The following is a 27,580-nucleotide window of genomic DNA, read 5'->3' on the forward strand; positions in this document are numbered from 1 at the left end:
AGTCCCCGAAAACCATGTCCCCAAGCACTACATCAACAAGTGGTCTGTGTTACAGCACATATCTACAGTCAGGTATGTACCATATTTCAGCCAAGGTCAGGATTCTCCCTGGACTTCTACAGCACTGCAAGGTACATGAGCATGGGACCGATCAGCTCATAATCATGAATGGGGGTGAGCCTAACCTCCTTTATTCCCCTCACAGAAACCTAGGGCCATAAAAGATCTCTAGAGGTCATCTAGTTCATCCCCTTGCCCTGAGGCAGGCTTAACTACAGGGAGGTCATGCCTGACAGATGTTTGTTTAACTTGCTCTCAGAATGATGGAAACTCCACAATCACTGCAGATAATCTGTGCTTGGTCTTAAGTGTCCTCATCCTCATCACTAAAAATCTTCCCTTCCCAGTGTTAAAAATCCATCCTTGCTGTTGGAAGACAAGATGAAGGAAAGATCAGCAGCAGGAAAACGTACAAGCAGGGAAAAAAATTAAGATCTAAGGGAGAAAAAGGGGAATAAAAGAAAAAAACCTACAGGGGTCCATGGGTTGATTTGCAATAGTCCAAAATTTTGCAACTGTGAAAGCAGTGCTGAAGGGGAAGTCTAGTGGTCCCAGTGCCAGCAGTAAGAATAATAATAATAATTATGCATCTGGTCAAAGGACAATGGTATAGTAAGGTTACATGATTAGTCTGATCAGCAACATAGAGAAGTGATGGGAAAAGGTAGGCAAGGGTCTTAATTAATGCAACTTAAAATGCTATTAATAATGTATGATTAACTACTTAAATATTAATAACTTTCATTGCTTTCTTTTACTTTGCCATACTGCATAGCAGGCAAAACCATCCTCTCTGCCTATAATAGTATATATGTAAAAGTTGCTGGTAGATTTATCAACCCTGTATTGAGAGACACATGAGTCCTGATGTTCAGATTTTAATTTTTACAGATCTCTTTAATTCCACTTGTGTTAATTATGTCTTTCAGCACTTTAGCTGAAAGAACTGGAAGTATCGTAACTACTTACTATACTCATTATAGTTTTTGTATTGTTTCTTGTTTTGCTTCCAATATTTTTAGAAAATACAGATGAATAAACTGGTTTGTTCTAGAATAGCAACATAGCGTGGAACCACTCCAAACGATACGTTTTAAATTGGAAACACATGCAAAAGAGGAAACCAGCTATCAGTCTCGAGTTACTACTACTGTAACTGGAAACAACTTTACAACTACATTTGTATAATTCATATTATTTTGCCAACACTTTGAAGTTACACTTTCTTCCCTCATTTCTTAAGTCAGCAAGAAATGGTTATTAAAGGCACATTTTAAAAAAAATGAAACTGTCAAGATGTGGCTTTGAAATTTTTGAAAAGATGCCTGTAATGTATAATGTGCTAGAAGCACATCTATTAAATCATGGCTCTTGTAGTTCTAACACAGAAATACCAGAAAAGAATTCTTTTCACATAGGATCAGTAGCTACACAATAATGGGAAACACTTGGACTGAAAGGTAAAAGTTGGCTAAAGTAAGCTCCTTCCCGTCTGCTTGCTATCAGCAGTTATAGGAGCAGAGCAGGTGACCCATAAATACGTATTTTTTAACTGACAGGCTTTTGTTTGGGACTCTGTGACAATGAAGGGTCTCGTTTTAATTTATAGATATTTTCCAGGAATTCAAAATTAAGTAACAGGTCTTAGTAAAGAAAAGAGGAGTGGTGGGAGAAACTGAAATTATTTTCCCATGTTAGAATTAAGAAAAAAGTTGAAAAAAAATTAAGTCCTCAGGATGTGCCAGGCATTTGTCAGAAAATAGAAACAGCCTGAAATCAATAGAGGAGTTGATCAATTACCTTCCTCTGTCCCAAGTAAATGAAATGCTAAGAAAAGTGAAAGTACTGAAAAAGACATGAAGAGAAAAACTTTGGGTGCACAGATAAATCCAAGAGAAGAAGACAGACATCGAAGTACACTCTATTTAATACTGAAAGGCAGAAATCAAGGATTGAAAGGTAAAGCTGAACACATTCACACTAGGAAAAAGTGTGAATTAGATATTAACAGTGAATGCTCTTAATCACTTAAGCACAGTTGTGCGGTGGGATCTCAGTCTCTTAATGTACTCAGGGCATCTTCAGAAGGTAAGAGTTGTCCACAGAAGTTGCTACGCTCCAGATGGGAATGAATGAAATTCCATCACCTCCATTAAATGGGAGGTCAAGGTAGAAAAGCTAATGGTTTCTGTGACCTCAAAAATCTTTGAAATTATGAAACAATTAAATTAGGTTACTGATCTGTCTGGGTCATTTGGAGTTGTGGGGATTTTATACAGGCTTTTAATTTAATATATGACTTACTGTACTTGGGATAGATACAATAATTAACCTTCAGTTATTTTTCAAGACACAGCTTCTCTACAAACAATGGATTTTTGCCGATTGTAAGTGATGGTTGGCATTAAGCAACAACAGTTTGAAAAAGCCCCTTCAAAATCCCTTAAAGTCATTCTCTACACTGCATCCTCTTTTAAATATTTTGTCATCAAGAACATTAGTGAATTGCTAAAGCAATTAAATATTTGTTAATTAGCAATAAAGAAAAATCAACTTATGTAATTATAAGTGAATTAAAAACAATGGAATTAATTATTAATACTAAAGGTTGGCATTCTTCCCAGAGCTGTAAGTTTAATTTTACTTGTCTTTTTAAAGCTGAATTCCTTCTCTGCAATACATCCAGCAAAATTATTTGTGCTTGTTTGGTAACCAAGCATTTTGCAGATGAAGGAAATTTGGAACACTCCTGCAGCTATATGCCTGGTGCCCTAACCCAGTGAATACAGTGATTCAAATTCCTTTAACATTCAGGTTTTAGGACAGATGTTTCTTAACAACAAAGAAAAAAATAAGCTAAACCAAGTTTTTAAGGAACCTCAGAGAGACTGAATATGAGATTATAAATAATCTACTGAAGCATTAGAGCAAACCTGTTGTAAATAAGCTTTTCCTCTTAAATAAAAGTAAGAGAAACCTGTGAAATTAAGACTTAGATACTGAGTTCTCCAGGGAAGTGGACACATCTCTAAGCTTTCCAGATTTCAAGAAGCATTTGGACAATGTTAAATCCATTGTGTGATTCTTAGGGTTTTCCTGTGCAGGACCAGTGTTTTAGTCCATCCCATCAAACAGCCTTTTAAGTCAAACATGGTCCTAATCACCCTAATTTTCATGATTGTCCAAGCCAGTTCCACTTTGAGAATTGACTTTTCACTCTGAATTGAAGGAGTGATTAGAATAACAAGTATAGAGTCAGCTTGGTATTGCTCTATGACGGAGTAGCATCTGATTTGTCAATATTCCCTTCTTGTACTAGTCTGTTGCTCATTTTAGTACACATACGAAACAGAAGATTAGAGAAGACCAACAAAATCCTCTTTCTTTGGAACAAAGCGTCATTACTATAAACCAAGAGTGCCTAGGCTGATGTGTGTGTCTCTGCAACTCAGCCATCAGCCTGAACAGCTTTCCCACAGTACTAATGGTACTTCCTCAGGGATCAGTTTCTATCACCAGTGCCTGTACTGCTTCCACACCTTCCTAAAGGAAGGTCTGTGGGCAATTGAAGGAGCAAAGTGTTGGCTCCAAGGAGTGGTGATTAGACAGTGACCAGGAGAAAAGGTTGAGGACATGAGCTGCCAGGCTTAACGCAGGTTTAATTCAAAAGGAGTCTGTCTCTCAAAAGGAGAAGGTGAAAGCAGGCGTTCCATTGCTTTATCTTGGTGTAATCTATGTACTCATTTATTGAAAAGCAGCTTCTGAACATGGATAGAAATTCAGCTGCTCTTTTCCTTCAGCCTCCACAACCACGCTCTCACATTTCCTACCACGTCCTCACCATCTCTTCATTTCAGCACTGGTCTTGCTCTACTTGCTGTTTCCTTTGTTTGCCTTCACCCTTACCCCTTTTTCTGTGCTGTCCCTCCTGCTCAGATGCATTTTTCATCTTTTATTTTGCAAATTAAGCTCTCTCAGGTCTGCCTTCATTGTTTTTTGATGGCCAGCAGTGCTACGGATCTCGTGCCTTTCACTTTGTTCCATGCCTGTCAGCAGCACTAAGGTATGAAGCTTGATGAAATAAAACCAAACCTGCTGACAGGCCTGGCCAGGCAGTGGTTTGATACAATTAAAAACTTATTCAGATTCAGTTTTTGATGGTTTGCAACCAATCAAATCCCAATACCACTTTGTCCTTTACATAGTTATCTAGTGCTCTCCTTAACAACAGCAGAACAGGCATATGGCTCTATGTATTTCCATGGCAAAATATATATTGCCTTGCTAAAAGCATCTTAGTCTCTCTCTAGAGACCATGGTGCTCCAATGTGGCCCAAATATTCATCCTGAATCCTGAAAGAACTACCTTTTTAAATTTTTTTTTTTTTTGAGAAACAATTATACAGCTCCGGTTTTAAATAATCATAAAATGGATGTGGAGCTAAAGCTGCCTGATGAGATGACAGAGCTGTGTCATACCATCATTGCCTTCTTTCCTGAACTGTGCAGAGCCACTATTTCAGGCTTTAAAAAGCCAAGATCATATTTCTTTACCTACATGCCTCGGTCAATTTTGAGGGCAGTTAGTTACCTGTATGGCTACAGTTTCATGGAACTCAGTCTTCAAATAAAATAATTTGTAAGTGTCGTAACTCTCTGCATCTTATTTCCTTTAAAACAGGGGAAGAACAGTAGCAGTGGCATAAAGCATATTTGTGCTGGTAATCAATTATTCCCACTGGGAAGAGATGCTTGTCTTCACTTACAGTTGTATGATAGAAACACCACACCTATGGAGGGCAGAGAAGCCCTCAGTCAAAATGCACTAACCATGACTCTCACCTAGACTTCTCCCAGTCAAACCATGAAAGAATAGTCCATTTATTTTACAGTAAAGTCTGAAAATCAGCAGAAATTGGCAGGGTCACTTGAACATACAATGAACACGCACTCAATTCCATGCTGGTACTGAAAAGTTGAATGTGAGTGACGAGTGGAGGAAAAAAAACAGGTGTTCTAGTTCTCACTCTAAAGCCAAATAGTAGTTTCTCGGTATTTTGTTGCAATGTTTGACTCAAGCCAGACTTCTTCCCTTGGAAATTTCTGCCTTCTAGAGCATCTTGAGCAAAACAGAGCAGACAATGTCCAGTTAACTAACCTTGCTGATACTTAAACTTGATGAAATTTTAAGTCTGTGTTCTTGATTTTTTTTTTATTTTTATTTTTCTGTATATGTTTTTAAAGACCTTCTGAAGCCTTCACATTTATTCACATGTCTACTCACGAACAAAGAAAAGAGAGAACACAAATCTCAGAACTTAAGAACCTCCCAGCAAAATATCTGTCCATGCTCTGTTATACAACTCTACACTGCAGTAGGAATATGCAGGTTTTATGTGTGCTGAACCCATCCGTCAGTCTGGCTCCCTGTACATCAATATCCCAGCAAAAAGTGTGCCATATATCACCACCAGATCCTGAAAAAAGACACCTGTTCAATATCAGTGTCCAATCTCCTGAGCTAAAAAACACATTCAGGGAGTTATTATTATTTCACAAGTGTTGTTTATTAATATGGTGGGCTGTAATGTTTGAATTTAAAATGAATCCTTCTACCTCATATGACTATTGATAGAAAATGGCATCATCGAGATACTATTGCACAGGTTGGAAAGACAATTGTTTCTCTGTGCATAATAATTCTTCTGCTAAAGATGCTCAGCAATCCTTTGACCTACTCATACTTTCACCTATTGTTACACAATCTGCGTGAAGTACTTAAGCTGGATCTTTATGAATTCCTGTTTAAGTTGTGTACTAATGGTTTGAAATAGCAACTAAAGCCAGGTGTGAAGTAGCGTGAGGTTAATTGAGTATGATAAACCATAGAATCATAGAATGATATAGGTTGGGGAGGGACCTAAAGACCATCTAGTTCCAACACCCCTGCCATGGGCAGGGATACATTCCACTATACTAGGTTGTTCTAAGTCCTGTTCAACATGGCCTTGAACACTTCCAGGGATGGGGAATAAAGTATAATAGGTACTAGGTAAGTGCAGTACAACTGATTACATGAACATCAGCAAATGTAAAATAGCTTAATATTTCACTCCACAGTGAAATGGAAATGAATGGCAAAGTCATTAGGAAATATTACTACAGACCTTTATACATGTCCTAAACTTGATTTTTGAAAAGTACTGGGCATATAATTAAAACATTAAAAATTTCAGCTAAAACATTGGGAACTGCTAGAAATATCATCACTGTTTAACAGAAGTGGAACATCAAATGTCCAAAGGTTAAGTATATCCTTATTCTGAGTCTGACTTCTCGTAAAGGTAAATTAATAGTCTGATGATTTTAGAGTTTGCAGTATCTTGCATCTATTTTTAAAACTTATTAGTAATAGGGTAAATATGACTAAAAAAACTACCCTGTCAATATACTCCAGGATCTGTTCTGCATATGCTTTTTGAAGCTTTTCTCATGTTCTTGCCCCTTGCGCCTATTAATATAGACTTTGCAATCTATCTTTATCAGCAAATAAATTCAAGGATTGAAAGAGAAAAGTTCCACAATATCCTAGTTAAGATACCAGCTTGTGATTTGTTTGTGTCCTTCCAGAGAGATGTCAATTAAAAGGAAAAAAAGGGTGAAAAGGGGGGAAAAAAGCAACAATAGCACAGGATTGATTGACAAGTGCTATCATACAAGATTTCCCTCAAATATTTTATGAAAGGGACACTGGATTTCATTAAATTCTGTTTTCAAAAGCCATCTCTACCGAAAAGAATGCATTCAGAGGAATTAACTGGTTTTGTCCTGCAGATCACGTACCAAATTGAGAGTTCACCTTCTTGTGGCAGAAGGCCTCCTTCCCACCTGCCCTATCTGCAGTAGGAAGATAAGAATAAGGTGAAAAGGTCTTGCACCCTTATTATTTACAAAGGATAAAGGTATTTTTACAGGGCTGGGTGCATTTTTAAGAACCAACTTAAAATACATAATTGCTTTACCTGCTGATACACTGAGGATTGTGCTATCTAGCCACACAGGTGTTGCAAAAAAATACTCAGGAAACTGCTTAAAGATCTATTTTGCAAGCTTCACAGTAATTCTTCTCCCCGTGAAAACCTCCTTAACTATTCTTATGACATGAAACTTCAAATCTTTCCTATCAGCTGAAGGCCACCAAAGTGCAGTGGAAGTTGACACAGCAGAAGATTGTGGCTCAGACAATCCTTTGCCACAAACACCCTTCACCCCATATTTGTGGATGTTTTACTAAAATATGGTGAACTAGGACTCATACAGCAGGTGTGAATGTCGAGAGGCAGGAGAAAACCTTTCAATGGGCATCTCACACAGCAATAGCAGCTGGAGCCACCTAAAATGGCACAGTTCAGATAGAGGGAGGAAAATACAGTGTGCAACAGAGCAGTGGCCAACAGAAGAACAGCTTGACTACCTAGATCCAACTTCAGGAAAACCTGAGAAAAATACACAATTTAGAAATCCTACTTTGTGAGGGTTGATGAGCCTGAAGTTGCTATTCTGGCTCAATGCAGAGTTACCCACGAGAACAAGATAGATATAATGGATATTATGGAGCCTTCTTTGCAAACCTCAGTCCTGATACACACACACACTGGTGACCTACAATCCTGCCTTCTTTTAGTGCAGAAACAAGGAGACAAGCAGAATAACGTGCTTCCCCCCCCTCATGTCACAGGTAGGAAAAGGAAGCAAGGATAAAAGGATGGAACTGAGTGGAGATGAGAAAGCTGGGAGCAGATGGTAGGAGAATTCAAGAGTATGTAAGTGTTGTCTGTGTGACCTACCGGTTGGCTGGCTGTCTTGCTTCATGTTGAAGCAAATCACAGTGGTTTTTGGGAGGAAAATTTAAAAAAATGGGAGAAGCCAATTGGCCCATATCTTGACTCCTCAGGCAGTTTGGCTTTCTCTACTGTGTCCATCATATTTCTGTTATGAACAGCCTGAGTTGAGGACCCAGAAGGATTAACCTCCTTCTTAACAGGGATATTCTGAAGTGACTGATAACAGCTCCCTTCACTGTTCATGTACAGCAAGTGCAATGACATTACCCATGAAGGGATCTTGCAAGGATGGGAAAGTCTCCAGCCAGGAATCTCATCCCACTAGTTTACATGAGTATCCCTAGTGCAGAAAAGACACTGCTAAATCCCCACTATAAAAGTAATGACTTGGAGAAAGGGAATGTCAGCTAATGTTTAGCTGAAGCTAAAAATATGAGTGTCAGCAAATTCAGCTGACCTCTTCTCACACTGTTTCAAAGGGCTGTCAGAGAAGGTGGCCTTGTCCTTCCCTCTTTGAAACAGATAAACAGAAAAACACCCTGCGCCACTAAGACATCCAAAGCTACAGAGATGCCTTTGGATAATGAAAAAGATGATCTTTCCAGATTTTAATTTGAACTCTCAGCTTTGCTAGCCTTCCTTCCTAGAATCACAAAATAATTCAGATTTGACCAGCACTTCTGGAGATCTGTAGTCAAACCTCCATCTCCAAAGCAGGTCCAGATATATTAGGTGGTTCAAGATCTTGTCCCACTGTTTGAGAATCACCATGTGTAGACATTACCCAACTTTCCTGGTCAACCTATTCAAACATCTGATTACCTCCATGTAGAAAATTTTCAAAAACTTTGTTTGTCCTTTTTCCTTTTTTAACCACTTTTCACCTATTATACATTTTCTTTCTCTCAGAGACTGAAGTCACTGATAGTGACTTCAAACCTGAAGCTACCACAGTGTCAGTCTTTAAATTACTTTATAAATATTCAATTTCTAAAGATGTTTTTGTTTCTAGGAGAGTTCTGTGCCTCACTTCACATACTGCAGTTCTCCCAACAGGTTTATGTCTGTGGTAAAAATTACTGTGCACATCAGCAAATATGCTTTCTCTTGTCCCACCTCTAAAAATAAAATCAGCTTTATCTGTCAGTTTTCTGGCATTCTATGCCTTTCCCAAATCCTGATAAATTATTGTGCAGCAATGCCAACCACTCATTATAGAAATGATCCATGTCTAATGAAACAGGTACTGTAATTCTATATTCCAGGGTACTGGAAATTAATTTGCATAGCGGAGGCTGCAAGGGTCTGCATAAATCGCCTATTCCTATCCTGGGCCCATTTTCTGGAAAGCATGCATCATTAGGGGAAAAAAATATATAATAAAACCATGCAACTGCTAAGGGGTATTTTTGTTCTATTTATCTCAATGTCCTTTATGAATGTCAGGCAATCTCATTAATTTCATTGTATAAATGGGTGGGATAGACTGATATAATCTATCAAACCCTTGCAAATCCAGAGTAGATGTAAGATTACCACAGCTCAGCCCTGTGTTCTCCACAGTAGGCTGCATCACTGCCCTTAACTTTTGACTGCAGAGCAGGACCCAAAACTGAAATGAGATCACAGAGAGAACAAACCATGTGGGGTACAATATGTGAAATAAGGGCATGGTCAGGTGACTATTTCTGATCATCTCCTGAGTTTCTCTTGCATAGCAATAGAGACGAACCCTGACATGCAACAACAAGTGCTTTATTTTGTAATGTATTAATTTGCAGTCTTGGTAACTTGAAGGACTGTCAGAAGTGTTAGAAGAAAATGTCAATTTCTTAGCAGAAACCCATAAAGCCCATGCTAACTAGTTCCTTTGACCACCCCTTAACAAGAGGAACCACAGCACTTCCCATCAACTCAGGGAAGACATTCCTACCTAGACATATTCTATCTTCTCACCAAAATTCAGCTAGGTCAAGAGGCCCAAGAGCTTGAGAAGCCCCGAAAATAAAAATGATAAACTACTGCAGCTGTTTCTTGTCCCCATGAACCCCCCAACTTGTAGTAAAAGGTCTTTGAACCTCAGGGTTCAAAGGTTTGAGGACATGGCACCAGCAAAACAATAGCCTTGATTCTGTAGATGCCTTACAGTGGTTCCCTGTGTGTTTATTATGGAAGCTCAACATGCCCAGTATGCAACCAAAGATTATTTTTCTTCCAAAGGCCAGACATGCACAGAATTCTGTTAATTACATGCACTGTAGAAATGTCAGCCTTTACCCCTCTGTACATACAGCATCCTTTGTCCTTCACATAATGATTTTAAAGTGCTCTGCAGATATCATTTGATAGAATAATAAGGTATTGTTATCGAATCTTTATGTCTCCTATTGTCCCAGGAGCACTGACCTTGCTTTCCCAATACAGAGGTCTGTCTGCCAGGCTAATCACACTGATATCTGAGTACCTCAGAAGAGACCCTTATGTGGCAACATTTCTGCAGGAACTCAAAGCTGGCCAGACATACTGATAAGATCCATGTATTACTCTTGTGCATTTCTGCAAGGTTATAAACCAATTCCAATTTCAAATGTAAATCCCCATCCTGGTGACATGTGGAGAGATGCATGATTCAAATAACTCAAATTGTCCCCAGCTGTCAGGGTTCCCTATTCAGGTAGCAATGGATGCGATTTCCAAGCAGATAGCAACCACAGGGAACTAAGATGAATGAATCCCCCACCCACTCTTTTCCAGCAGATATGTGGTACTGATAAATGTCCTTGAACTACTGAGTTACAATGGGAATAACCTTTCATTTATGTCCTTCATTTTTATTTGCCAGGACAATGCATTCATGCTGTATCTTTTAGCCATGGACAACCAGATATTAGCACACCTCCCCGTAAGTTGTTTTTTTCCCCTTGATTTGATATGTTGTATAGGCATATCCATAAATATCCACGCACACAGCAGGGTATATGCAATACATCTGACAGGGCATGGTTACCCCTTGCACAATACCACTTTTTAATATAACCTTGGCTTGTTTCCATAGCTGTCAAGAAGTCTAGGTTAGGTTGATAGGTCTCTTAAAATGTACAATTTGTGGCAATCGAGTTTTTTGTTCTTCCTTTTAAGAAAGTCTTGATACTTGTGAGGGCTTTTTCTTTCAGGAATAAGATATTTTGGTAGTTGCTGAACAAATTATGATACAAAAGCTCCTATCTGGAGATATGCAGATACTTCATGACAGCATCAGCACCCTTTACATATCTGCATAGCTTCAAAAATGTCCAACAGTTTCACTTTTCCACTCAGAAGCTTTTTATTTATTTTCTTTTATTTTATTTTCTGAAAAGAAATCCCAGAGCTCTACTATTGCCTCGCCACTTTTTATTTGTCCTGAAAAACCTTATTTTCTCCCTCTAATACAGTGAAGATGCCTAGGCTACGGTTTGTTTTATTGCAGTACCTCTGGGAATCTCCAGATGAACAAGCCTTGATATAATGGCACTGCTGTTACACCAATCTCTACCAAATCAGCCAGCTACAGTCAGGAATCTAAATATTCCTTAAGATACACTTATTTTAATTCAGACATATCATGAACAATCTGCCTGTCACAGGTACAATGTGTATTTTCAAGAACTTGCCCAAAGCTGCAGGAATTCAGGGTAGTCTCATTACTATATAAACAAAATAATCTGAAATATGTTTTATAACCTGGACCGGGGGAAGAAAACATATACAAGCAAATGCTTATTGCTTAAAACCAAAGTAGAATTAGTACATTCTTGAAACATAAAGCTATACTTTGAACCCTAAGTAAAAACATTCTCCTGTGACTAATTTCAAAACCAGAAATGTCATACGACTCAGCCTCATCCTTACAAGTCCATTACAGATCCTGTTTGGTTTCTGTACTTTGAAGTATAGTGTTCCTGGCTTCAAGTTAGAGAAATAAACTCACCTGTGTTTCTAAGTCTTTGTCTATGGCTAGTTAAAGTCTTGGTGCATGTAGAACCGTAGGAACATTTCAAATTTCTTTTGTTCTCTTTGCAATACCTTGGGATGGACACTCATTTGTAAAACTGAGGTAAAGCATTCTGCAGCTGACAAGTTCTATTTATTAACTGTTGCACACAAATATTTTTTATAGGGGATAACAAAGTTCTAAAAGCCATCTTATGCAGCATCATTAGATGAGTCAGAAGTAGTATATCCACATGATATTTTGGTTGCTCTCATTCAGCAAAAGTGTTGGTGGCAGACAAGATAAAGCTGGAAGTCAATATACAGTTTATTTGGTGGGAAATAAAGAAGTGTTATCTTTACTGGGAGTGTGCAGGAGTAAATAGCTGAGTGTTGGTAGGTATTTGGTGAGTTGGAAATGCTGGTAAAACACAGGCAATGGAGGTTCTGTGGTAAGGAATAATAATGCTGAGTAGCATATGAGCTGCCATGAAATTATATTTAGGTTATTTCTGATACTTTAAATAAACTTCTAGACCAGAGCATTAACATTGACAATAGCATTTATTCAAGCTTCAGGAACCTGGGATCATTTCTCATCTTGATTCAATCACTTTGGTTAAACCTCTTGTTAACAACACAGAAAAAAAAATGGATTTTCCAAGTGATCACTATTTATTAGGCAATAAATTTAAAATGACATTGCAAATATAATTTCATGGGTTTTGCTCTTCTCATTTCTTTAAAAAAAAAACAAGGATGGAGACAAATAACGGTGCTTAAAATATCATGAGGAAAATCTTGATTTATCAACTTCACTTAAATATAAACACACATCAAAAAAAATTATAGATGTCTAAATACCAGACCCATGACAGATTAAGAGTTTTACTTCTTTGACTCATCTTTACCAATAAATCTAAAAAACAATTATAGTGTACTTACATATTTCAGATCCTCATCTGTCTAAGAATAGAAAGCACTGAAGTCATGTGTCAGAATAACTCGGGTGGCCTCTTCTCAATTCCCTTTTTGTGTTCACCATCCACAAAAATCAGTGCGCCACTGCAATGGTCCAGCCATTCTCACTACAGAAAAGGAGCCAGGTGTTGAGTGTCAGACAGGATGGGCATGGATTTGAAAAGGTTGTTTGCATGGCAGCTGTCAGGATTCTAAGACCCAGATTCCCTCCATCTACCAGGGTACCTCCATCAGAAGCCAGGCTACCGTCACATCAGACAGTGTTTGGTACCTGTCTTTTATGCCTGTATTGATATGGAGGAATGGATATCTACCTCTGTATCTACAGGACAGCCACATCCACGCTGCCTTTCCACGCTTTGATTTCCCCAGGAACAGAGTTACGGCATGTTCCAGGCTTGCTCCTACCCAGGATATACACAGCGTGCCACTACCCACTGGTGGCTTCATGCATTAGATGTGGTCTCAAAGGCTGGATAAGGAGTACATCAAATGTGAGGTGCTTCAAGCTGAATGGAATGAAACTGAACCTAAATTAATATGCACACATGCTTAAACCTGGGACAAACCTTCTAACTACATTTTTTTGTTTGTTTTCTGTCTATATTCTATGCTTCATGTTGGTAATAAAGCATATTTACTTATTTTAAAATATCACTAAAATATTATAGGTTTTACAGACTTATATTGGTTTTTTTGAAGAAATTTAGGAGAGACACTCCTGTGTTTGACACCTGGATGAGTCCAATTGTTTCCACATACATCAACAAAATTACCACCTCAGTTCCGTACTGCATATTGTTCAGACACCGTAACTTAGTAACGTCCTGGGCACCTTTTTTAGTGGCTCTATATTTAATGGGCACTTGAAGACAACTCTCGGTTTTAGAGGTACTTGAATGTCTATTTACCATGAGACACACTGGGCAATGTCACTGGTTTAGTGACAACACTCACTGATACAACGTGTGGCACAGCAGAGAAAATGAGCCAGTATATGATGTAGCTAAGAGCCAACAGCTTCTGATAGTTCACAATTAGCATGCCCCTCAGTGTTATGAAAAAATAGCTTGAAAAGTTGTGATTGCAGATGCAAGATGCAGCCCAGCTCAGCTGTCCACATAGAACTGCCCAGTGCAACTAGAGATGTCCTTGGTACTCTGTCCTTCAGCTGCTGTCCAGAAAAACATGGGTTTCCTGCAAATCCTGCATCTTCTCTGCCAGTCTCTTAAATAGGCTTGGGCATCTAAAATGGCTCTGGGCATTCCAAATGTCTCTAAATTTACTACAAAACTAAACTTTGTATGAAATTACAAGTTATGCATTGATAACAGGACTCTGTGATCCCCACCTCACTGTTGCTACTCTGCATATACAGCACCAGCACGTCACCCCTTTCCACAAGTACTGCTTCAGGGAATGGGCTGCAAACAAGATGCCAACAATTTTGTGTTGTATGCTACTTATGCACGTGTATGCACGCTATATCAGGGCTCACACTTTTGATTCTTTAATTAATAATGCCTTTCTGTAAAAATTAAAGCAATGGGAATTCCAAAAACGTCATTATGTTTTGATTGTTAGGAGCTGTCATAAATGTATTCCAGTAGAGATAATGCTGTAAATGTTGATCATGTTACAAGTTGGCCCACCTACTGTCACTTCAGGAAGCAGAGGCTTAAATATAAACCCACTATTTTTAACTGAGTTAATATTGGAACTGAAGGAGGAAACATTCAGCTGGGGTAAATAGTAGCCTGGCTGATGTAAGTAGCACTATGCTGATTTACAGCAGTGAAGCAACTATCAGAAACAGTAAATCTTTTCTCCACCAAGAGCTCCACAAATGCATTTATAATATTATTTCAGTAAGGAAAAGAAAAATGACACCAGATAGTTGAGATTATTCAAAGGTATCTCAGAATTCCTGACAAACTTCTACGAGCAAATAAATGCAAATGTGGAGCATGTGTCCTAGCCCAGTAAACTGCTTCAAATCCCTGAGCTAAAATATGCATGTTAAATAACAACGTGTTTTGTTTACAATGAGCAGTATATTCCAGACATAATTAAAATACAGAAAATTGTTATTGGATACCTCTTGATGATAAAAAAGACTCAAACAACCCTCCCCCAAACCTCCAAGGTATTAAATAAAAGTGGTTTTTATACTATAAGCATTCATTTACACTTTCTTCTTGAAGTTATAGTTCCTAAAGTACTGTAAGTTAGATTATTATTAAAAATTAGAGCAAGACCATCAGATTTTATTACTAAATTGGAAATAGGAATTCTGGATTTGGATGAAAAATAAAAAGAATAAAAATGCTCTAATACTTAAAACTCACAATTTTAAATACATTAATTTATCTTGATTTAATAAATACTCTAATGTTGGGCATTCTTTTTGGGTGTCCTCAATAGTACTTGGCCTTTTTAATACAATAAAAACAAAAGCAGAAAAGTCTGAGAAGTTTAACCCAAGAGGAACCTTACTTCTCCAAAAATCCAACTAAAGGAGCCAAAGCTCTGTTTTCTTTTTAAATTACTTTCTCTCTCCTTAGCTGAGGTGTTTAAAGACTCCATAATGAAGCATAGCACAGAGTACAGTGCAGGAGGACTGAGACTACGGGCTTTAGGAGATTAATGGCTGCAGAGCGGCTCGCTTTTTGTTACATTAACCTGCCCAGAAAAGCAATTCCCTCCACAGTCCCCATGCCCAATCCCCATAAGTGGAGACATATGGCAGTTTTGTGATACAGAGAACACACTGTGGTAGTTTTATTGATACTGGGACTGCTTCTTAGCCAGTATAAGTCTTCCCCACTCAGCTATGAATTGATCCCATTGACTCTTGGCAAAAGCAGAATAGTCATAAAGGTTAATGCTGCCCTTGCAGTCAGATTCCTTCCCTGAATTGCCCTGTGAAGGTGCCTCTCTCCACTGACTCCAGGGAGACTGGCTGATTAAATTTAGACTGAGCTAACTCTTGTGCCTCTGCCGCTTTGGTGGGATCAATCTGTAAAGATGTGTTTTTCTCTTTGTCCATGATTCTCAGATGTGAGTCTATTGATAGAAAACCACCAGAAGTAGCAACGAGAGTGGTGCAAGTTATGCATGGCCATCACTGTCTTTTCATCTGATGAAATCAAGATGAGCAGACCCTCTTCCTTCCTCCCTCCCTCTTCTGCCTGTCCATTATCTATGTGAGGACAGCAATCATTAAAACATTTCAAAACCCAGATCCCAACATTTCCATGTTGAATTAACATGAATACTCAGAATTGGAGAGCTGTGGTGCATCTTGGAAGGACTTTGCAAAAGTGGTTTTCAGCTCAGATTCTTGGCTAAAGGACAAAAGGCTTGGTGATGTGGCACAACATTGCACACACATAGACACACAGAGATCATTTCATATTTTCTGCCTCCCTCCACAGATTTCTCTCTCCCAGCCATCAGCTTCTCTGCTAATCTTGAAACTGCAAGGAATTTCATTCTGTGGCTTGTGTTTCCTCCAAAGCAGGACCTCAGTTCCTCCCTAGAAATTATGTCTCCTGGAGTCATTATTCCCTCTTGGCCTCAGACCACTTCCTGCAATTTCAGAGCCACTGAAAACAGCAGTTTCAAATGATCTATTAACCCGTGAAGGCTAAGCCAGCCTGTATTCACCAGAGTTCCTTTGATGCACTTTTCGCACATCTTTCTTTTCTCCTCTCCCTGAACTTTGAAATAGAACTGAAAAGATTCTCCCTCAGACAAGTTTTGGTCCATTTTACAGACCTTATCATCCTCTGAATACTGTTTTGTTTTCACCTCCAGTTTTCTGCTGCAGACTACTATTTACCAAATCTATCTTTCTTGAAAAATTCTGATGACCTGTAAAAGCTGAAATGTTAACTATCAAAACCCTTGGGTATACCCACAAATGATTATGTAAGGCTGGAGGCTCAATGCCAGATGAACAGACAACAGATCCATTTATCATCAGTAGGAACAGGCACATTAATTGGCTATGATACCAGTACCATCCTTCAGCATTAACAAAACTTCTTGATCCTGAATGTACCCCCAGAACATCCTTTGTTAAATAAGATAAATAATACTGAGGCCAAGGGTCGCACTGCTTCATCTGAGAAAGCTCAATTATTTATGAATACTTCCCTGACTCAGGCTTGGTAACCTGACAGGTTACCAGGCCTTGCAGAGAGAGCTTTTTGGTCGACTGACTAAACATGACTATTCTACACATTTATGTCTTCTGTATTAAAGAATCAACAACAGAGAAATGAAAACACATTAGTCCTGTAAATCTTCTGGACTGGCAGAGAGTACTTGAACATTGGAACAGTTTGCCCAGAAAGGCTGTGGAGACTCCATCCTTGGCAATATTCAAAACCTGACTGGACACATCCCTGGGCTCTTGTGGCTGACACTGCTTTGAGCGGTGTGTGTTGGACTAGATGATCTCCAAGGTCCCTTCCAGCCTCTGTGACATTCCATAGTTCTGAGACCATGACATGAAGCAACAGAAGTTGCTGGTTTCTGTTCCTGGCTCTTCCGTACTCACACAAAAGCCAAAATTCTCATAATTGGCTACTGCTTCCAGCTGTTTCACCATGTAAAGAGGAATCTAATCCTAGGACCCCTGATGCCAATTTTCTTGCATGCAGCTGAGCGTGTGAAAAAGTAACCAGTGGCCACTGTTTGGTATGGTACCTGCAGAACTCCCTGCAGTTAAGTGAATTTGTCTGCAAAACAGGAGCTACTTAACCCTATTTGGCACAGTTGCTATGCAAATATTTTGTCTGATTCCAGGCACGCTGTTTGTGTGTCATCTTTGTCACCATGGATAGTACAGAAACAGTGATACAGTCCAATAGCTCTGCATGAGGATGGAGAAAGTAAAACATTTATAATTTTACTGGAATATTGACCACATGTTACAAGTAGTAAAAGCAAAGTGTTTCTTTCAAGGGTGGCTTTTACCTATTTCTACTTGAGTTGCCAATAAATGGTTCTGTGACCCATTTCATGGAAGGAAGAACTCAAAAGTAAAACTGTAGTATTTCATGGGACTCAGAAACGACCCTCTGGGTCAAGTCCATCTTGCCAACACAATTTCTACCTTGTGGTCACTTATTGCTACCTTGCCTGTACTTGATATACACAGATTTTGATGTTATCAACACCCCTCTTCATATAGCTTGTTAACTAACTATGCGTTCATCCTATCATAAATGACATTTTCCCCATCCTTTTATCACCTTTTGATCTTGACAAGAAGGAGAATTGCTTTTTTCTTTCTCCCCAAGGGACTTGGGGAGTTTTTCCCCAGAATGATACAATATTTCCCCTACACTTGGAACAGTGCCTTTTGTTTGCACACAGTACTGGGGAATTTTCAGTGCTGACACCAGTCAGGCTGGCATGCACACTCTATACCTGCGTAGCCAAAGGCACTGGCAGATGGTTGGTGACAAAAGGAGCATCCCATGGAGCTGCAGGAGAACCATCTCAACAGATCCAAGATTTCAGAGCCTGAAAGACACCGTGCAACAGCCCAACCATAGCATTGCTCAGCATTCAGCCAGAAGCAAGGCAGGTGCTTGAAATGTTTGCCAGGATTCACTCATTCAAAAGTGTTTAGTCTCCAAGATGGAAATAAATCTGGCAAATGCATGTGGAATGTTCTTACAAAGAGATGTAAGGGCAATCACCTGGTGTAGGACAGAATCTACCACCTTGTCTCTGTGACTTTTTGGTAGCTGGAGGACTGACTTACACAAAATTGTCCCTTCCAGGCCTCCAGCAGGAGGAATTCTCCCCTCCAGCAGGACAGCCAGTGAGACTAAGTGGGAGTAATGAGAATGTATGATGTTGAATGAAGTAATGGCTCAAAAAGATGTGCTTCCGAGCATTTGGCAGGGACCATTTTACAGGAGAGGGGTGGCTGCTGATGGTTCAGTGCTGCATAAACACTGGAGTTGTAAGCCTGGCTGATGGGGAGGAGGAGGTCAGAATTGTTGAGCTCAATTTGTTAGACTTGTCAAATTTGGATCAGTTCTGCTCTCTGCTTGATAGCTTCATATTTCATGTCATCCTACCTCTAGCAGGCAAGCGACATACCTGGAGTTCTGTCTCCCATTTCAGTTTGCTAAAGAAAAATGTGGGGGGTTTCTGCATCTTTCCTTCCTGAAGTTGGTGGTAGACTAAGGAGGAAGCATTTAGGTGCTTGTTTCACACTATTCATTTATTTCTTAAGTCCTCTTCCTTGAAAATTTTCCAGTACCCCAGCTCCTGCTCAAAATTTCCCATGCTGGAGCTACAATGTACTGACATGATTCACAGTTCTTGTTAAGCAAGGGTAAATGTGTCCCGAATATGTGGAGCTTCTTCCTTCTACAAAAGAAATGAACCATAGCAAAGATCATTGCAGCTAATCTGTCCTCAGACTCAAGAAGATTCTTCTGCACCTCTGCATTTCAGAAGATGACCTTTATCAGATGCAAAGCCTACAAATATTTTCTGACTGTGCAGAGCAAACTACGGATATACGATTTGATGTACAAATGTAACAGCCCTTCTCCTATCATATATCAGCCAGTGTAGCACAGATGCAATGTCACAGAAAGAAAAGCTTAAAGTAGAGGGAACAAACATATAAACTAGTTTATTACTTGCCAATGGGGAAGAGGAGACCAACTAAAACAATTTATAGTGAAGGTCCAACAGAATACCACAGAGTTAGTCTCCCTAGAGGAATGAAGGGAAGACAGGAACAATACTATCTCTCTAAATGCAAACACTGTTTGGGAGAGGTGGTGCTCCTGTGATCTACCAGCAAGAAAGTTCTTTTGCTGAATTAGCAACTGGGCTTGCTGGTGTAGGAAGCAGTGTGCACACTGATGCCCTAGGGCATCAATTTCATCATCAGGAGACCCTGAGACATGCTTCAGTTTTCTCATAATGAGAGGATTGAGTGCATTCATCAAAACTGAGATTTCAGGGCTCAAAGTTCAAAAAGCCACCAGAGGTGACATCATTTCCCTGCTTCCTCCTTCTCTTGTCCCTTCCAAAAACAACCCCAATACTTTTTTTTTTCTTGCCATTTGACTGAAATCACCTGGGGGTTAATTATCTTTCTGGGATGAAAACCATATGCTATTTCATGTTCTTGCATAAGGTTAAGCTGCATATGATGAAACTGATCAATTAAATCTTGCGGGAAGGGAAGGGAAGGGAAGGGAAGGGAAGGGAAGGGAAGGGAAGGGAAGGGAAGGGAAGGGAAGGGAAGGGAAGGGAAGGGAAGGAAGGGAAGGAAGGGAAGGGAAGGGAAGGGAAGGGAAGGGAAGGGAAGGGAAGGGAAGGGAAGGGAAGGGAAGGGAAGGGAAGGGAAGGGAGGGTGAAGTCTGGCCAGGAGTTAGTGTTCTCATTTACAGACAATGTAATCCACGGTATCCGACAAACACAAAAATTCGCTTGCCCGCAAGGAACAGAGGAGAGAAAGTGTTGCCAGTGTCACCATAAAATGAAGCTGGGGAACACTAAAGTGGGGAATATTAATGTAAACAAGATGGGGAAAATCACTGCTTGCAACTGGCAAGACTTGGACTATGGAAAGGCCATATTATTTAAAAAACAATTTTTCTGTGTGTTTGGTTTTGGTTTATTTTTACCTTGCAGCTTGCAGACTGCTTTGAACACAGCAGATACCATGTTGATATGTGTTCATAAAATCCAGCCTGCTGTGCGGGTCTATGCCTGTCATTTCACTTTAGTGCAGGAACAATCCCCTAAAATGTTCTCCTGATTTTCCAATCTATCTGGCATGTGAGGGTAGTTCTTATCATTGTGGATGGTTCTCCTTCAAGCTAGAGTATGGATTTTTTGTGCAGGTCTGGAAGGGATAAAAGAGAAGAGAAAACAGACATGGAAGTGCTCCAGAGTCTCATGCCTGTAAAATTCCATGCATACAAAACTTGCAAGGGAAAGAAGATCTACAGCTACATGCAAGTTATTGAAGGGAAACAGCGCAACATAAGCTTAGAGCTGTTTACAAGTAAATTCCGTAACTCCTAAGCCAAAAACTTCATTGCCTGAATAATTTCCTTGTCAAAGAGAAACTTTTTCTTTGCCAGCGAGAAAGAATAACTCCAAGAACCATTCAATCTCCAGCCCTGCAGAGCTTAGGTTGTACATGGGTTAACACTTCAGTGCAGTTACACTTCCCCAGCAGCTAGCATTTGGAAAGTGTGTTACTGAAAAGAAATAAGCACAAACATACACAGATGTCTACTGTTCTGGGTTCAAATAATCCTTGTGGAGAAAGAGTGGTGTATATATATATGGGTGTGCATGTGTGTGGGTATGCATGGGAAAGCAAAGTGAGCTTTAATTTTACTCTGAATCCCACCTAAACAAAGATCCTAATGTTGTCCCTTGGAATGAGGTAAGAAATATGATCATTTGGTTCCAAGACCTGCCTGAAACTACAGTTTTTGTAGCCCTGAATGAGCAGCAGCCAAAGTAAAAGAGATCAGATGAACTGCATTTAGAAGCGATGCAGTGAACTGGTACGAGGGGAAAGTGCTTTTAGTGATCGATATGAAAACAGGGGGCTTTCATCTAACCACAGTGAGGATGGCAAAGAGGAATTTGGGCAATATAATATGGGATAAAAGGGTAGATAGCCTCTTATTTCAACCTAAAGACTTAATGATGCTTATTAAAAGGTTGTTACCTGGTTTCATGGAAGAATTATTGCCCTCTACCTCTTTCCTCAGAGTGAATAACCTGACAGGGAAAACCAAGTTTTCTTAAGTCCTTGGTCCTTGTTATGGGAATGTTCTTCTCACTCTTCTGTGACTTTGCCAAAAGACCAGCCCATGCAAACCAGCATTATACAATGCAATTCCCCAGGCAGCACATTCATATTGCAGCACTTGGGTCATTAGATATTACGATTTAATTCACATAACAATTGTTTAGATTCAGGTCAATGTTACCAATAATTGAGAGCTTTGAAACAGCAAAGTGTTCTTCTGCTTAAGAAAATGCATTGGGCCAAAGTCAAGTCTGGAGGAGACACACTGAAGACAATGAACTTCCAGCAGGTGAGCCAGGCTGCACATTTCTGCTGGGGAAATCTTTCCAACACCGCAGCATTTCATTATCGCTGTCATTTTCTCTATGAATTATTGCTTTCTTGTCAGATTTACCTCCCCTTCCACTTGAAAACAGTCATCTGGGGAATAGGCCAGCAATAAAACAAAACCTCCTGGAGGTTAATGTTGCAACGACAACAAAAACAGGAGCTGGTCTACGTCTTCAACTAGGGAACCAAACCACGTGGTACTGATTCAGCTACAAGAGTTCAAGCTGTCTGTAGCTGAATATAACAGGCAGTACTGCTTTTCTGGCACTGGATAAAAACAAAGTGTTTTGAACTCACAGTGACTAGATTTTTCAAGGCTACTTAGTGTGCTTCAAGACTTACAGTTCTTCAGCAGTGACTAGAAAAAGACAATTCAGATGAATTCATGTGTCGTAAAAAAAAATCTATTAATTAGCTTTTCAATTAATATTAGGAAGTCCCATATGGCATTTGACTATGAGTATAAAAGGTGCTGGAATTTCTACAATTCTACAGTAAAGAGATATGGGGCAGAGATATGGCCTGGGAGACAGGAACCCAGAGCACCAAACTACCCTTCTTCTTGTTAGAAGAACCCATCCAACTGCATAAACTGGCCTTTTCTGGTGAAAGAACTATCTTTACTTTTTGTAGAGCAAACTGTAGTTTAGCTAGAATTATCTAAAATTAAATCAACTGGGCCAAATCTATGAAAAGCCATATTGGTCCTGTATTCCACCTGAAGATATTTGTCTTCCATGTGAAATGTAACTTTGGAGTTAAGTCTAACCAGCACCCAGAGGGAGACTAGATGTAGATTCGTAGACTCTTTTAGGTGGAAAAAACCTCCAAGATTATCGAGTGAAAAGTACCTTTCAAACTGCAAAATGGAGGAAATTATTTTAAGTTAAATATTTTGAGACATGTAGAATGTGTGAAAACATTTCTTCAGAAATTACCATGGCATGGAATCAAGCCATAATCAAATGAATGAAATCAAAGAACCTTTCCTCTGTTGCCTTCCTTGAATAGTCATTTATGAACCAGAAAGTAAATGCACAAAGAATCTTAAATCACAACCAATCACACCAGCAAAACTTTGACACTCCTTCACGCTATTAAGTGGTTTAAAAGCCAGAATGACTGCAACAGGAGATCAAATCCAACTTTACTGGAACAAATTGTGCTTTGAATTATGTTGGTGCGGTGCCACAGAAGTCAATGGGATATGACCTTCACAGCTAATGAAAGAGGTCCACTAAATTTGTCCTAGTCAGCTTGGCTGCAGAACCCCTTTGCACATTCTATGCACAGCCTCTTGTTCCCTCTCTTAGAACAAGTAAAATCTTTTCAGCTAAAATATAAGCTAATGAATTTCAGAAACCCCTTTTTTTGCAGTAAATGATCCAGTAAATAATGACAGTACACTGGAAACGACAGACCAGATTTACATGAAGACTGATAGAACTTGATGAATTTGACTCACTGCCATCTACAACTTCCTTGTGAGGGAAAGAGGAGGGGCAGACACTGATTTCCTCTCTCTGGTGACAAGACCCAAGAGAATGGGCTGAAGTTGCGTCAGAGCAGGTGTAGGTTGGATGTAAGACACAGGTTCTTCACCCAGAGGGTGGTTGGGCACTGGAACAGGCTCCCCAGGGAAGTGGTCACAGCACCAGCCTGACAGAGTTCAAGAAGTGTTTGGACAATGCTCTCAGGCACGGTGTGTGATTCTTGGGGATAGTGCTATGCAGGGCCAGGAGATGGACTTGGTGATTCCTGTGGGCCCCTTCCAACTCAGTTTATACCGTGATTCTGTGAATCACAGTCCTTTCACTACGAGATCTCTCTGTAAAGGAGCAGATTTACTACAAGGTGTAGGAGGATTTGAGAAATGCCTACAGAAATGAGTTTATTTATTCTTTAAGAAACTGATTCAGTTGACAAGAGGAAGGAGGGAGGCAGTGAAAATAATGAGAAAATAATAAATATCATTATCCATAAATATTAAAGCAGATAAACAGATTATGAGATAAAAAAGGGAATGAATATTCCATAGTTTAAGGTTCTAATAGCATTAAGGTTCTGTTTCCTGTCAACTAATTTTCAGTTAATTGCCATTAATTTTTCATAGCTAAATAGCAAAAGAAATGAGATTCCTCTATTATTTGCCATACAGTCTAGTTGTGAAGGTAGTCCATTGTGAATGGAACGTGGTGAAAAAGTTTCATCACAAGATAATTGAAATTATGGCTAGAAAAGACTTACTAATCCATACACTTGCCACTGCAATTTCCTCTCTTCTACAGAGCATCTGATGAAGACTCCTACTCAAAGGGTTTAAAAGTGATTCAGTGATTTAAAATTTTCTGTTGTTAATTGACTAAATTGTTTTTTTAGTGAAACCCCTAGCAAGTAGTCTTTAAGTACTTTATGCTATACATCCCTACACAATCAGAAATACATTATGCATTAGAAATGCATTTGAGCTCAGTGCAAGTGACAGAGATGACAACTCCTTTTCAATGCAAATAGCTCACTGCTTCCTTCCAATTTTTAACATTGATGCTGTTTTGTTCAGTAAATGCCACCTTCTTGCAATATCCAACTTAGGCACGTTGAATACTTTTCTCATTATGTATTTATAGAATTTTGGTGTCTGAAAGATCCACACAGGTGAGCAGTCTAAATCAGCAATTTCTGCCTTGATCTTGATGTCTCAAGAAATCATGAAGTCCTAGAATGGTTTGGGTTGGAAGGGACCATAAAGATCAGCTAGTTCCAACCCTCCTGCCACCTTCTACTACCATACACTAGACCAGGTTCCTCAAAGCCCCATTCAACCTGGCCTGCACTAGAAGTTCTGGTATTCACAAAGGATTTTGCATATTAAACGACATTTTTTTTGGAAGACTGTATTACCACTATGCTATCGACAATATAACAAGGTATCAGTGAAAAAGCCTGTACAATGGAAACATTACCTTATTCTGCTGAACAGAGGAGTCTACACATGTACCCTATCAACTAAAAGGCTGAAGTCAATTCAAAAACCTCTGTGTTGAACCACCAGTAGTAGAAGGTGGCAGAAAATGACAAGGTGTTAATGTTTATTCCCCAGAGAAGTTCAGAAAAATAACTTCATGCAAAGTCATAATTATATGTGTAATACAACCAGCAATAAACCAGTGACACTTGCAGGATATCTCAGGTCATCAGATGCACAAAATGCACAGTTTGAAAACACAGGTTACTGTATTTAATTTAATTTTAATTTTAAAAAGGCATTTGTACAAATGCCAGAACAAATTAAGTTCTGATTAACTTTTTCTGCTGACATCTCTTCCTATTAGTGTAAATGTCTTCCACCATATACTTGAGAAAATTCTTAAAGTCACACTGCAGCAAGAATTTCTTCCTGCTTTGCAGCTCAAATTTTCTTTTGTTTAACATAATCCCATCATGCCTGTCTTTGTCACCTTGGGATAAGAAAAACAATCTTTTCCCTTTATCCTCTGAGAGCATGACTTTCTGTTTCCTACCAAGCCAGGTCGTTCAGCCCCTTAATGATTTTTGCTGCTGTTCTTGGAATTCCCTTCAATTTGTCAACATCCATCACTATATTCAAGGTGCAATCCCATCACTGCTGTATAGCAAGAAAATCACCTCCCTATGGACAAAGGAATGATGACGCTGCACATACAGACCGAAGTCACAGCATGCCTTTTGTAATCCTCTAGCATTGCAGCATGCAGATATATAATTTGCTGTCTCCTAAAACCCCAAGGTCTCCTTTGACATTTCTGATTTCCAGGTATCTTTGTCTGACTTAATAACTGTGCTTAGATTATTTCCCTCTCAGATTTATTAGCCTACATTTTTCTAGGTCAGATCTCATTCTCTTAATTGAAGCACATCTTTATGCCATGTCTCATTCTCCTTGCACTGTTTCCTAGTAATTAAACATAGTTTGATATTTTGAGGCAGAAGTTGGAAGATCCTTATTAATATTTGGGTAGGATTTGAGTTTTTCAGTCCTTTTATGCTTGCACTGATTCCTTTGGGCACTACACCCATGTTCACTACTGGGACACTCACTTGTTTGTCAGTGTGACTGACTGTAGAGTGCCAAAAGGCAGCCCTGGAGCTCTCTCTTATCCTTGCATGTTATTCAGAAAGAAAAATGCTACCATCTTGCTAATTGTAGACAACTCACTCCTGAACAAGTCTAAGTTCTTCCACAGTCAAAGGAATTTAAAAATGGACATGTTCAGGTTACAGCTAGTCTCACCTCTAAATATGCATCAGAACCAAGTTTAACAAGCTACACCCTGGAAATGTTTGTTTCATTTCAGTAGACATAGGGCGAGTCCAGTAGACCCGGCTGTAGATACATAACAGCAACAGAAAACTGCAGATCATTGTAGACATCTTTGACTGGCTTCTTGATTTACTCTTTCATTTTTTTCTATCAACTAAAATATAAAAGCGTAAAAACTTTAGATTTAGTTCTTGTTTTTCCACATCATAAATTTTTTCATCTGTGTAACTTAGGAGCATTTTTGATGATCCATGTTTAACAGTGAGTTTTACCCAGCAGATTTCTAGGCAGTTAAAGTAGTACTTGAGTACTATATCCTTTATCCAGTTTTTGAATAATTGCTCTAAAGACTTTTTTTCATTTCAAGGCCTGCGACAGATACCTAGTGATGTCTTTCATCTTTGTAATTTAATCTGAAGTATTCCACTTTCTGCTATTCATTATCAAATTGTATCTCAGTGCTGTTACAAATATAATAGTCATTATTTCATTGTATAGTGGTAATATAAAAAAATAAATGAAGTAGTACAAAAAACAAACCACCCCTCTCATACATTTACTGCCTTAAAAACTTATGTAGGATGTATTTCTCTCGATGGCACACAGAAGAAACTTCAAGTGTTTCTTGCATCATTTCACTAGGAAAAGTTCAGATAGTTTACCAAACTGTAACTGCAGCAGCCAACAGTTCCACAAATTTTTAACTTCATTAATCTATTACAAACTGAAGAGTTGAAGGTGAAATTCTGATTATAACCTGGCTTCTCAAGCTCTGCCATGATATAGTCCCTGAAACCCATTAAACCTACCAAATATGAAGATACTTGCCCCCCATATGATACTGTACATTAAGTTTATTTCAACAAGGGAAATCTCTTTAAGTTTTATTACAGGAATAACTCTGAATTTTACTGTTTGTTTAACAACATGGAACATTCCATAAAGATCTGAAACCTTAATTACACTCCTCTACCTAATCCTCCAGGGAATTCATTGGAATAGCATATTAAACATTTTTTTTTCTGTTCCTAGAAGGGGTCTTCTGCTATTCATTGCTACTTCCCCCACTTTTTAGAATGAGTCAAATTCAATGTATGAAGTAGCTTTTTAAGCCAGTGAGCTCCTATTTTCTTACTAGTCTCAAAAATACATGCTTATGACATAACCTGTGTATCTTTGTAATACCTGAAATGTTTTTGTAGAAAACAAAAACAGTTATTTGTTGCAGTGATAGCAACAAATAACTTATTAATATGTGGTGCTACAATG

The 27,580-nt window shown here is 39.0% G+C and overlaps 1 protein-coding gene across 12 annotated transcripts in view; it reads right to left on the reverse strand.

Annotated features, from left to right (window-relative positions):
• Positions 1 to 27,580, reverse strand: part of TENM4 (teneurin transmembrane protein 4) — a 1,362,823-nt gene that overhangs the window by 486,686 nt on the left and 848,557 nt on the right. For 11 of the 12 annotated variants that reach the window (XM_039562133.1, XM_039562174.1, XM_039562168.1 and 8 more), the window contains one exon: positions 12,822 to 12,964. The exons of the other annotated variant lie outside the window; for it this stretch is intronic. The gene's annotated coding sequence lies outside the window, so the exon portion shown is untranslated. The remainder of the gene's footprint in view (positions 1 to 12,821; positions 12,965 to 27,580) is intronic. 12 annotated transcript variants of the gene reach the window in all.

The sequence above is a fragment of the Corvus cornix genome, chromosome 1 (genome assembly GCF_000738735.6).
Source record: "Corvus cornix cornix isolate S_Up_H32 chromosome 1, ASM73873v5, whole genome shotgun sequence".
NCBI classification, from domain to species: Eukaryota; Metazoa; Chordata; class Aves; order Passeriformes; family Corvidae; genus Corvus; species Corvus cornix.